Source organism: Phalaenopsis equestris, unplaced genomic scaffold (assembly GCF_001263595.1).
Source record: "Phalaenopsis equestris unplaced genomic scaffold, ASM126359v1 Scaffold000703, whole genome shotgun sequence".
Taxonomy (NCBI): Eukaryota; Viridiplantae; Streptophyta; class Magnoliopsida; order Asparagales; family Orchidaceae; genus Phalaenopsis; species Phalaenopsis equestris.
In genome coordinates this window covers 454,108-467,119 of record NW_018165143.1, presented here as the reverse complement: position 1 = coordinate 467,119, position 13,012 = coordinate 454,108, and the positions used below count along the sequence as shown (strand labels likewise).

At 33.0% G+C, this 13,012-nt stretch overlaps 1 protein-coding gene across 1 annotated transcript in view; it reads right to left on the bottom strand.

Annotated features, from left to right (window-relative positions):
- LOC110030356 overlaps window positions 1-5,902 on the bottom strand; it is a 60,014-nt gene extending 54,112 nt beyond the window's left edge. The window contains exon 1 of the mRNA XM_020733027.1: window positions 5,770-5,902. The gene's annotated coding sequence lies outside the window, so the exon portion shown is untranslated. The remainder of the gene's footprint in view (window positions 1-5,769) is intronic.
- Between the last annotated feature and the right edge of the window lie 7,110 nt (window positions 5,903-13,012).

Below are 13,012 nucleotides of genomic sequence, written 5' to 3'. Positions count from 1 at the left end.
TATATATATATATATATATATATATCAAAATAATTTATAATATTGAACAAGAATGACATTTTCAAAAAATAACACATTCATAGTGATGGTCATATTAAAAAATAAAAAATAATCATAACATACATATGATAAATGATAAGCACTTCAAAAAATGTGCAAGGGTTCAAGCTTGGCCAGTATAAAAGGCCATCAAAAAAATTTATGGGAAATTTAATTCTCATGGAAATATCTTTGTATATTTCAAGCTAAAATATAAATGGCTCATGTTCACAAGCATTTGTAAAACATATGCCTAAATTCCTAAAATGAATTCCCAAGAAGTGACATACAACGACAGAAACATGAAATCCTTTTTCTCCATTGTTTCTCCATTTCTCCATTGTCTCCTATTGAGTGTCATATTTTCATTTAATTCTAATAAATTAAGATCATTTTTTATACAACATGCCCAAGTCTTTTTAGGTTTACCTCTAACTTTCTTATCATAAGTCAAATCTAAAACATGTACTCACCTAAAAAGGTCATCGGATGGCCAGCACTTAATGTGACCAAACCCTCTAAAGTGACTCTCTAATCTTGTGAGTCATTGGAGCTAATCCAACCCTTTCATGGATATATATTTCATATTTTATCTCTACGTGTAGAACCACTCATCCACCTGAACATTCTCACACTTAACTTAATTTTATGTTTCACTTTTACAGGTCAACATTTTGTACCATAAGCCATTGCAGGTCTCACCACCATCCTATAAAGTTTTCCTTCAAGTCTAAACGATACTTTTTCTGCCACATAACAGACCCGATATATTCCTCCACTTCAATCATCCAACTTGAATTCTACTAATAATACCCCATCTATATCACCCTCACTTTGAACAATAGATCCGAGATATCTAAAACAATCACTCCATTTAATGACTTGATCACCCACCACTAGATCTACTATTGCTAAAATTGCATTTCATGTATTCAGTTTTAGATCTACTCAAACTAAAACCATTTGACTCTAAAGATGACCTATGTAATTAATTTCTTTTTCTAAATTCTCTCGAAGAAACCAATGAAAACCATACACCAAAATACATCCTCCTCCAAATGTCCTACGATAACACACATAACTAAAGCAAAAAAATATGGGCTTAAAGCTAGTCCCTAATGTAATCCAACTAAAATAGAAAAATACTTGATCGGTCCTTCTTGCGTTCGAACACAAGAAACTGCTCTAGTATATATATCTTTAATGACTTAAATATAAGAAATATCAACATCTTTCTTTTCTAGAACTCTCCAAATTACTTCTCTTTGAACTTTATCATCAGTATTTTTTCCAAATCAACAATAATCATATGTAGATCCTCCTTACTCTCTATATTGTTTCATCAAACCTCTCAATAAATATATAGCTTCCATAATAACAATTACACGGCATGAATCCAAAATAATTTTGAGTAATTTTCGTATCACGCCATAACCTGTGTTCAATTACTCTCTCATAATTTTAATGTATGATAGAATATAATTCTTCAATAATTTGCACATTCTTATGCATCACCTTAATTATTAAAAATAGTAACCAATAGACTTTTTCTCTACTCATTAGGCATATTTTTTTAAAAATAATATTAAAAGATTTAGTAAGCTAAAATATTCCCAATTCTCCTAAACATTTTCACATTTCTATTTAAATACTATCAGATCTTACTATTTCTCCTATAAATATGCTAAACACGCAGTTCAACTAAAAGGTAGGCACTCGCACACTTTTAGCCTTGAAGTGAATTTCTAAGCTTTTTTCACAGATGAAAGAATAAAATTGTCAAATCAAATAATCTAGAATAAACTATTCATGATTTATTTTTTGTAAGCATATAAAAAAAATCTATTATGCTATGATTTTTAACTTGTATGAGCACACCACAAGGATTTTCTTGGTCACAGTTGTTATTTCTTGGATTTCATAGCAACGCTTAAATAGAGCTGCAAACCAACTAACAATTTGTCATTCATGGTAAAAAATAAATTAATCATATCATTAAACTCATGGGGTTATATTGTGACCAAGTTCTTATGAATTATCAAATAAATGTGAAGTTTAACTTTGGGAACATGACTTAACAAACAAAACATGCTTCTTGAAGAGTACGTGATGTTCTTGTTTATTAAGAAGCAAGACAACTCTTGCAAAGGCCAGTTAAGAACATATCCAGAAAGCAACATGGGCTTTACAGACATGAAATATCCCTCAAAGGCCATTAAAATGCATATCCAAATGAAACGAAACAAAAGCTTAATATCCATTATATAAAATTGAATACTAACACATGAACAACATATTGAGTGTGACTTTACTTTGACATAAAATTTATGTCTAAATATAAAATTTATTCAAAATTCTTGTTCCAAATCCTCAGCTTGAAGATTACTAGTATATTCATGTTTGATCTTTAGTTGCTGACAGCTCTATAGAAATAATTTATTATAGATTTTTCTCTATGTTATCATAATATACACAAGGTCTATGAGTGTGAATAATGTGGTGGTATTCATACTTTAATCTTTCTAGAAACCTTTTATTACCCATGTCTAGGATGTTCACCATCATCTTTGGGCTCGCTACATCAATCAATCCATAATATGCTCTTTAGATACAATTTTATAAGATCATAAGTGGATTTTGCTAGTACTAAGCTCTCTCAACCATATGTTGCCATGATTTTTCTGAGAAAGATATTTTTTCCTTTTTTGCTCAAGAGGTAGATTAGCACTAACCTCATTATAAGTGGATTTTGCTAGCACAAAGCTCTCTCAACCATACGCCATCATGTTCTATCTAAGAACGATATTTTTTCCCTCTTTGCTCAAGAGTTATAGATTAGCACTTTGTCAAGTGGATATTAATAAAAGGTGAAATATCAAGGTTTTCTCTCATATTGCAAAGCACAAAAAAAATTTTAGCGTTATGATACTAATTGATTCAAGGCCCATCTAAATAGAAGAAAGTTATCTATTATGGGTTCTAATATTGGGTTAATGTTTTCATTCATGGTATGGAAACCCAAATTTTTGTGTTGTAAATACCTACAATCAAATAGAGCCCACAAGTTTGTTGAGTGAAGCTTTCGCTGTTTTGGTAATATTTAGAATTGAAACCATCCGAACCAGGGAATTTATCAGTTCCTATTTGAAAGAAAACAACTTTGATGTCCTCTTCAGAGTAATAATCAATGAGTTTATCAGATTCATGTTGAGTTAAAGATTTACGCGCACGAATGTTGATTGAGTTGTTAAAATTAGAATAAAAGTTATTAAGTAGAGTAGAGAAATAGGAAATAGCCTCTCGGATGATGCCTTGTTGGGAATTAATACGCTCATTAGCATATTGGAGTTCTCTTATAAAGTTACCAATATTTCTACTCTTAATTCTTTGGTAGAGGAATTTAAAGTCACTTCTCCCTTAGAAAGCCAGTAGCACTTAGCTCTTTGCCTAATCCAAGAGCTTTCCCACGAGATAGCATTGGATAGTTTATCATGGATTGTAATACTTTGTCAAAGAAGCTCTTTAGAAAGAGGTTGGGCTTCCAAAGCTAAGTGAAATATAGTGATAATATAGTGATAATGAGTCAATTTAGCATTAAGAATGGCCTTTTTGATATTTTTTAACTTTTTTACGAGAGCAAGCATGGGATCCCCTTGAATAACAATATTCCAAGCATTAGAGATGGCATCATAAAAGTTATCAAAGTGCTCTGGTAGTTTTTGTACATAAACATGTAATTGTGAGTAAAGTTGGAGCCCAAAGAAATCAAAATTAGGGAGTGATCAAAAGTAAAAGCCTGAAGAACTTTGTGCGATGAGAATGGAAAAGACTGCAGCCAAAGATTTTGCCATAGCCCAATCAAACAAACACTTTATAGGATTATCAACTTGTTGATTAAACCAGCTAAAAGTGAACCCAGGGTTGGGAAGATCGTGAAGATCATTAATAAACACACAAGCATTGAAGTTAAACAACTTACTAAGAATTGGAAGAGAGCACCAATTTTCTCTTCCATGTTTCTTATTCAGTTAAAATCTCCAACAAAAAACCAAGGATCGGATATAGTAGCAACAAAATTGGAGATTGAATGCTAAAGTTTTTTTTTCCCTTACAACAACGCTATTATCAGCATAAACACAAGCGACTAAATACTAAATAGAGTTGGAAAAATTAACTCGGCCATGAATATATTGAGATTTAATATCCAAAACAAAGAAAGAAATGTTGTTGGAGTTCCATTCTATCCAGATTTTACCATTATAAGAGAAGTGACAGTTATGAATGTTGTTCTCTTGATGGAACGAGGTGTAATTCTTGGAGGGGTCATTTGATACAATATCAGAGGAAAGTATAGCCTCTAGGAGACAGATAAGATCTATTTTGTGGTTTTAACAAGGTTTCTACAATCAAAAATTCTCACAAGGCAGTTCAAGCCCATAACGTTCCAAACTGCTATATTGGGAAAAAATATGGACAAATTAATTGTTAAACTAGAGGACCCCCTCCTTATTGCCTACCTTTCCTAGTTTTAGCAGTAGAAGGGAAGGAAGAGGAGTGCAAAGGAATAGAGGGGCTAGGGGGAGGAACCGGCTAACCAGGTAACCTGACTCTTTGGGGATAAATGCAGTTGAAAAGAAGGGGGATTGTGGATGATAGGGGAAGAAGGAGGGGCATTAAGATCTGTCGTGGGGGTCAAGGGAAAAAAGGGAAATAGACTGAGGTGGAGTGGGGGAGCGGGTGGTGAGAGGCGCTGGGTGTTGTTGCTTCTAGGAGGTATGAAGCTCCTGGGGTGACTTCTATGTCTAGAAATAGGAATGATGGGAGTTGGTTTACAGTGTGGAGACTTGAGGCAAGATTTGGTCTCATGAGCAAAAGTGTTGCGAGAAGTACATGGTTATGAGTTCCACTCATATAAGATTGGTTGAACCACATCTTTTCCTTTAACATTTATAATTATAGAATCTGGCAGAAGAGATTGACTGTTGATTTGAACACTAACCCGGGCAAAGCTGAGCCTAGTGCCTTTATCAGTTAAAGGATCAACCGTGACTCGAATCCCTATAGAGCTAGCAATCTTAAAAATTTCATTTTCTGTCCAGTAGCGAAGAAGAAGGTTAGGAAGTTTGATCCAAATCGGAACTTTCTAGAAATACTCTTTTAGGGGCTGAAAATCAGGTGACCAACGCCTAAAAATGAAAGTTTTTCCGCTAATAAACCCGGTCTACCATCCATGACCATGTTAAGGTCCTCCGAACAAGAGAATTCAAAAAGAAAGAAGCCATACGAGAGAGAGATCAGTTCCACCATACCTTTGAGTTTCCAAATTTTTGAAATAGTTTGCAAGAGAGTACTACAGAATGGCATTTTGCCCAAAGGAATAATCCACCGATGCTAGCTTCCAGTGTCTCAAACCTTCTTCCACTTCCTCCCGGATAAAACCGCTTTATCAACAGTGGACGGAAGAAAAGAGAGGTTGAAGGTAGTAGGGTTGGAAAGATTAGAGGACAAAAGGCTTTTCCAGTTGGTGGAAGGTGGGGGACCAAATAGAGAAGAGGAGGGGGAGGAGGAGACGCTCGGTTAGTCCATGATGCTGTGGGCCGTAGCCCAACAGCCACGAGAGAAGTGGGAAAGAAGGCAGTGGCAGCTAGGTTAAACACTGCAAAGGAATAAGGGAAAAGGCAACGAAGACAAACCCTGTCCGAGCAAATCGCCTAGGGTTAGCCGTCTTACCTATCCTCCCTCCCGTCCGAAGCGCAGCAAAGGAAGAAGGAATCGCTCCGCCAATCTTCTTCGCTCGCAAGGCTTCGCTCCACCGTTCTTCGCCGTTCTTCGCCGTGGGCTCCGATCAATTGTATTTCAATCACTGTAAGGGCCCGTTTGGGGGCAGTTATAAGTGTGCAAGGTGTTTTGAAAATGTTTATTGGGAGATTATTTGAAAAAGAGTTTTTGAATTTCTAAAGGTCCGTTTGTGGTAGCTTATAAGTGCGGGCGGCGGCGTTTTGCCGCTCTACCGTTTGGTTCGCGCTTATTGGGAGATTATTTGAAAAAACGTTTTTGAATTTTTAAAACACGCGGATCGCGACCTGACCCCCGCGGTCCGCGTTTCGCGATTCATATTTGTGCAATACCGCTCATGATCGTTCTCGTGACCTTGTCTTTTTTCATTTGCCTCTCCCTTTGCCTTTCTCTTTCGCCTCTCCCACGACCTCTCCCGTGACCTAGCTCTTCGCCTCTCTCGGTCGTTCGAAGCCGAATCTTCTTCTCTCGATCCCATTGAAGCTGGATCTTCTCGGTTTGAAGCCGGATCTTCTTCGTTCAAAGTCGTTGCGTTCTCGCTCCCGTCACCATTCTATATCCCGGCTTCTCCGTTCGAAGTCGGATCTCCTCTGTTCGAAGTCGTTGTTGGACGCATAAGTGAAAAATCTTGCGGATCTGAACGTTATTTTGTATCTCGGCTTCTCCTCTCGCTATTCTCTGTATCCCGGTCTTGCGGTCTTGCGGATCCGTTCGAAGCCGGACTGTAGTTTAGAATCCCGGTCTCGCTTTGATTGCACACCGTTGTTCTTCGAAGGTAAATATTTGATTCTGATTGCTTTGAATTTGTATATGGAATCTGTTTACATTCATAAAAAAAAATATTAATCTTTTGTTTCCATTTGCATAGACAGATGTTTGTTTCTAAGGCATACCATATGAGTGGGATTTTCTTATGCATATGTACCCCTAGTTGTAAGCGCAACATAGGGTTAGAGTGAGAAATTGTGTACAAAACTTTCAAATATTATTGTCTTATTTATTTTAACAATCGGCAGAAATAATTGGAGGAGGAATTTTGTAGTCGAACTCATATACTTTAGTTTTAGCCTAATGTTTTGATTCCGATGGTGGCGATAATGATGATGATGATGCACCTATCAAACATTTTGTTAGTGTTGTATTTTATATCAAGTATGGATGGTTGGTAAAATTGTATGAAAAGATAGTTCACGTGCATTATTGACTCTTTTGGTATTGTTAATTATTAGTTTATGTTTTTTTTTCCTCTAATTTACATGCACTCAATTTGTTTTTAAGATGAATTAGTCGAAATTAGGAGCTTTGCAACGCTTCCAAGATGAAGAGATGGTGAAAGATTCTAATTTTGGTTTTTAAGTGTGTTATCAACTTGTTTGATTTGTTTTATTTTTCCATGTTTGGTTAATGACATGAAATCTTCCTTCCTTTCTAAGAAGCTATGTTTCATTATATAGTTTTTTTTTTATATGAAAGAGTGCTAATTCTTTTGCGTTGTTCGGTAGTTCTAACTAAAATTTTATGCCTCATAACTATTATATGGTCTAAAATATTATTCAAATATTTATCATTTTGTGTTTTGATTGCTTACACTTGTAGCTGAAAAATATTGTTGTTCTTTTCTTTAGGTAAATCACTTCTGTTTTATAAACACCAGCTACTAATATTATTCTTTGTGTTATGTCAAATTAAATAACTCTTAGAACATGGAATTGTTTCTCTGTATAATTACTCCAACCAAAATCTACATTGTAGTGTTTATAGTGTAATATTATGGATGTCACTCGATAAGAAGATTTTTGTACCATTTTATTTCCATATTTACATTTCCCAAAGTAGATATTTCCTCTTTTATATGAATGTACAGTTTGACAATCTTTACAAAAGTTCTTTTTTTCTTTCTAAAGTTTATCCTATTTTTTAGTAATCTTTGTCATGATTTGTCATCTAGAGTTCTTTTAAAGAATTTACGACGTCACAAAGATGAAGATGCCATTAATCTATCTTTTGTTTTGTGATTTTTAGAGGGTTGATATAGAAATTGTTCTTTTGTTTTGTGATTTTTTTGCCATGAAAAGAAACATTTTGTGCTTATCCGTTAATCTGACAGAACTCAATGAGTAAAGCTAAAGAGACTGGAACATCAGCCATGTGGGATAGAGAAGTTACTATGATCTTTTGTGATTTATGTGTGAGGGAGGTTAATGTGGGAAATAGACCCACTACATTTTTTAACAAAAAAGGGTGGCGAAATATCTTGGCTAAATTCAAAGATTAGATTTGTGCTTCCAAATCTCCAATTGTTTGTTAGAACTCTAGACATCGATTTCACCACTTCTTTTTGACTTGAAATCCAATCTGTGAACTATGAGAAGCATTGGAGTGCAGACAGACATACTTTTATGTTGCTTAGCCTGTATATTTATAAATCGTTCAATAATACAGTATAATTTTTGATGATTTGCATCCTCTATTTATATTTATATATATTTTAACTTTGTTTTAATGTTATCTTTCATAATTGACACTAAATTGTTTTTGTAAAATAATGTGGAAAACAAATTCACGTAATAGACAAACAAAAAAAAACGTATGATTTACGTGGTACCACATAAATTTGCTTAAGTCGATAGGAAGATATTATTCCACTATCAACAAAATTAGGATGATAAATTAACACACCAAAATTCTCCATAATCTCTCATAACAAATCAGGAGAAAATCTAGAAATCATAATGCTACAAAAGCACCACATACATGAACATTATATAAATGTGACACAATCTCTGAAAGCCATAACTATTTTTGTGCCATAAATCTATCTGGCTTGACAACATTAGGTATGGTTATAATTTATATTCGATCTTAAAACCTGTTGTATCATGTTATATGTCATTTTCCTCAAAATTTGAACTGATCTATTCTTATTTTAATAACTGCAGAATGATAAGTTCTAGATATTCAGGGAAGTCCGAGAAAGTGATGTGTCGGTGCGGACTACCATCCTTGCTACTCACGTCACGTAAGACACATAGCTTTGGAAGGTAATTTTACAGGTGCCCAAGGTGGGCACAACGATAGGAGGACTACAGTTTCTTCAGGTGGACCGACAGGGAGTCTATTTCTATGATATCCCAGAAGGATACCCCAGATCAGAGTTCGTCGATATCAACATTTCAGAACACTGCATCTGCTTTGAGTGCTTCCATTTCTACAGTATCCCAGTCAGACAGATTTGCTCAGGGTTCTGTAGTTTCAGAGTCAGATGACATGGGTCGTGATATGCTGCTATATTATAAAGTTAACATTATCATATTTTTACTTATCATTTTAACATGTTATTTTTTTTTTATGGGCGCTCATTATACTTTGTAGTAGTATGTGCATGTGCATTTGACTTTTGTATGTGTAACATATTCGTTTGATGTGATCGGATATGTTTTAGTTATATAAATATAAATCAACTTTTTGGTATTTTCTACTCTGAACAGTGATCTTTAATTTTGTTGAGAAAAGAACAAATTCTGCTGTTTTTTTTTCCAAATAAGCTGTTTACAAAACGCACTAACCAAACAGCTAAACTGCTTATTCAGAACAGGGGCAGAATAGTCAATTTTTCAGAATCAGCTGTTTTTTATAAGCGCCAACCAAACAGACAGACAATTTATCCGGATCAGCTGCTCATCAGCAGATTATCAGGATAAGTTGCTTATCAACAGAAGTTGAATAAGCTGCAGCTGCCCCAAACATACCTTAAATCTGTAATGTCGCGTGTTTAATGGATGTTTGCCTACAAGTAGGATTCAGTCATTCCTATAAACTTTGCTTTAGCAAATTTTTAGAGGACACGTACGTATCCTACTAAACCCTTCATAGTCTATACGTCAATGCATTTATATCAAATATTTTAATTATTTTAATATTTTATTCTAATAAAAATATTATGGTTATATTGATTTGTTTTTTTAAGAAATCATAAATACTTTTATAAAAAAATAAATTTTTATTTCATTTGTATTAGTTTATATTTTACTACTCATCAATTAACATAATTAGAGAGCGAGAGACTCGCGAAATTTTTTCACTTCCATTAAGTGCATCGTTTCAGTCCACTGGGCAAGCGTCATGTATGATCTTTTAGAAGTATTTTCTTTATTTTGGCAAATTATTTACCACAGGAAATTTTAACTATATACCACACAATTCTTTTTTATTATCTAATACCTAATTTTAATATTTATATTTAAATATTGTTTATATCTAAAAGATGTATTTCACCATTTAAAATAAAATATTTATGTGATAATAAAACAAGCTTCTATTCTTTCACTACTGAATTACATAGCAGTGAGTTAAATAGTTAGTTAAAACATAGCCTATTCAAGTACAATATTGAAAAGTCTTTCAATGGTTTTGTATAAGTGACTCTATGACATCTTATTCTTATGTGAGACAAAAACTTCCATGCCCTAGTTGCCACTTTAGTATCTAAACGGTTGTTAGGTTTTTTAATTAAAATAGATAATTAGTTTTAAATTTATTTTAAGATTGTAATTTTATAATTTTAATTAAATTTTTAATTAAAACTTGACATGTATTATATAGTTTAGGAGTCCGTTGATCATCTGCTAATATGATGGGGGACTTCAACTTATTTCTCTTCTTTCAGACCTATTTATAGGTTTAGAAAAGAAGAGAAAAAGAAAAAAAATATATTTCAACAAAATCTAAATTTTAAAATAAATATAATATCCTTTTTTTAAATAAGATTAAAGTGAAAAAATATCTCATGTTTTTTGTTTAATTGATTAGATATTATAATTTAAATATACTATAATTTCTTTCCAAAATATTTAAATTAAAATATATTTACGATAAAACCTTAAAATTAAATTTCCTTGGATATGTTTGTACAAACATAACATGCAATTCTTTTGTGTTTCCATATCTCAACTCCTGACATTCACATTGTCCCACATACCTCATATTTTTTTTGCATTTACATTTTTGTCACCAAAAGTTGTATATTTGTCTACATACCTCATGGTAGTTATGCATTTACATGCCTGACATCAAAACTTATATGCTTACATACGTAGTACATAATTCTTATGCATATACATGTCTCGCACCAAAACTTATATATTTACATGTATAAATGTCAAATATTAAACATTGCATCAATAATACTACAATTATCAATTTTTTTTAAAGTGAAGTAAATATTTTCCTGCTAAAATTTATGACACCAAAACATTATGAATATCGAACTTATAAAATTCAGCTTACCTCAAGCAAAAATTTCTTTCAAGATTATCATGATGTCTAATTTTTTTAGCATCATTTGATCTTTGGGATCATTTTCAAGTGAAGCTCAAAATTTTTTATTGTTCGAAATATATTTGACAGTTACTAAAAAATAAAGGACAATTGATATGTCGTCGACAAAGTTATCATTTGACATGGATCTTGAATCGCTTGGCAAAAATTTCAGGGAGATCAACACGAATCTCGATCCATGTTTTAGCAATAAATGTTCAAACATGAATTATAAATCATCAAAAATCCCAATTTAATCAAACTCGACAAGAAAAACATAATCACACCAAATTTGGTCCATATTTAGTCAACTCAAGCCCAAATTAAGTCGTTAAAACAGTTTTGGAAACAGTTGATGTGTAATTAGAACGTTAAACGAATTCCAAATCTGACAAGTTGATAACTGAATTAAGCGTCTCCGTGAGATGAATCCAATAAGCCCAAGATCGTTTCATTCTAACATTATTAAGGAGCTTTAAATTTGTATAGAACGCCGTGCAATTGAGAGTGTTGAATCCCATATTTTCTTTCTGTGATAGTGTCTCGAGAGTTAGTGTAGAATGAGAGAGAGAGAAAAATAGAGTGGGTCGAGACTTTATTGTCGAGGAAACCCAGGGGCGAGTCCAAATGTGTTGCCCCCTTCGTCGGTCGTCCTTTTGTCCCTTATTTACATGAATGTATTTTGTACAATTATAAAAAATAAATGACCGATTATGAAAATCGTTCTTAATGTATTTAGTGCTCTAATTAATTATATTTATTTTATATCATATTTGTATTACAATATCAATTTTAACATGGGGTAATTACCCGACATACTTGCTTAACTTTATCTTGTGCCAGTCATTAGAGACATCCGGTCAAGTGTTAATCTTGTATGTCATGATGAAAAGTGGGTCAACGGATTATCCATGGTTGAGGGTTCTGGCATGCGCCCTAGTTTATCAGTCGGCTAACTGGTCAATCTGTTTCAACGGGTGAATCGTGACTCGTTTATCTTTTAGCTGAAGTCTTACAAGGTATGCATCTTCGTCTGTCTAATTGGTTCATCACCTCGGTCTTATAGTCGTTTTTGCAAGGTCTTTGGCAGATATTGTCGTTGCCTATATGACATATCAGACGAGACTCGTTGTCGGGATGATTTACGCCTCGCTCTTGACATATCTTATCATTGTCGAGCAGAAATACATTTTCATAGTTCTGACCAATCTTGGATTTAGAGACGCGTCTTCTAATGCTTAGCATTGAATTGTCGGTCAATTGCTTACATCTTTTTAGAATAATCTAGTTCACCTGTTTTCTAAAATTAGACACTATTTGTTATTTCAAATTATTTCACAAATTTTTTTTTTTGTTTTTAAACCCTTAGTTGAATGGTTATTTTTCTTTTTGAAAAATTTGGTTGTGACATTTTTAATTGGTATTATAGTATTAATAAAAAAAATTATTTATTAACACTTTATTTTACTTCTTATTAAATTTGGAAGGAAAGGAATGATAGAATTTTAAATAATTAATTGTTTTTAATAGATGCCTTGATTTTAAAAATTCATGAGATGATTAAATGAAAAAGTAGGAAATAAAAGTTCAGAGACAATATTCCTTCATTCTTTTCTATTCTTTTCCCGTTTTTTTCTATATATTTATAATGTTTTTAAGAAAGGAATGATAGAATTTTAAATAATTAATTGTTTTTAATAGATGCCTTGATTTTAAAAATTCATGAGATGATTAAATAGAAAAGTAGGAAATAAGAGTTCAGAGCAATATTCCTTCATTCTTTTTTATTCCCGTTTTTTTCTATTTATTTATAATGTTTTTATTGGTTAGAGTTGTGATGATCTCCCCCCCTTATTATAAT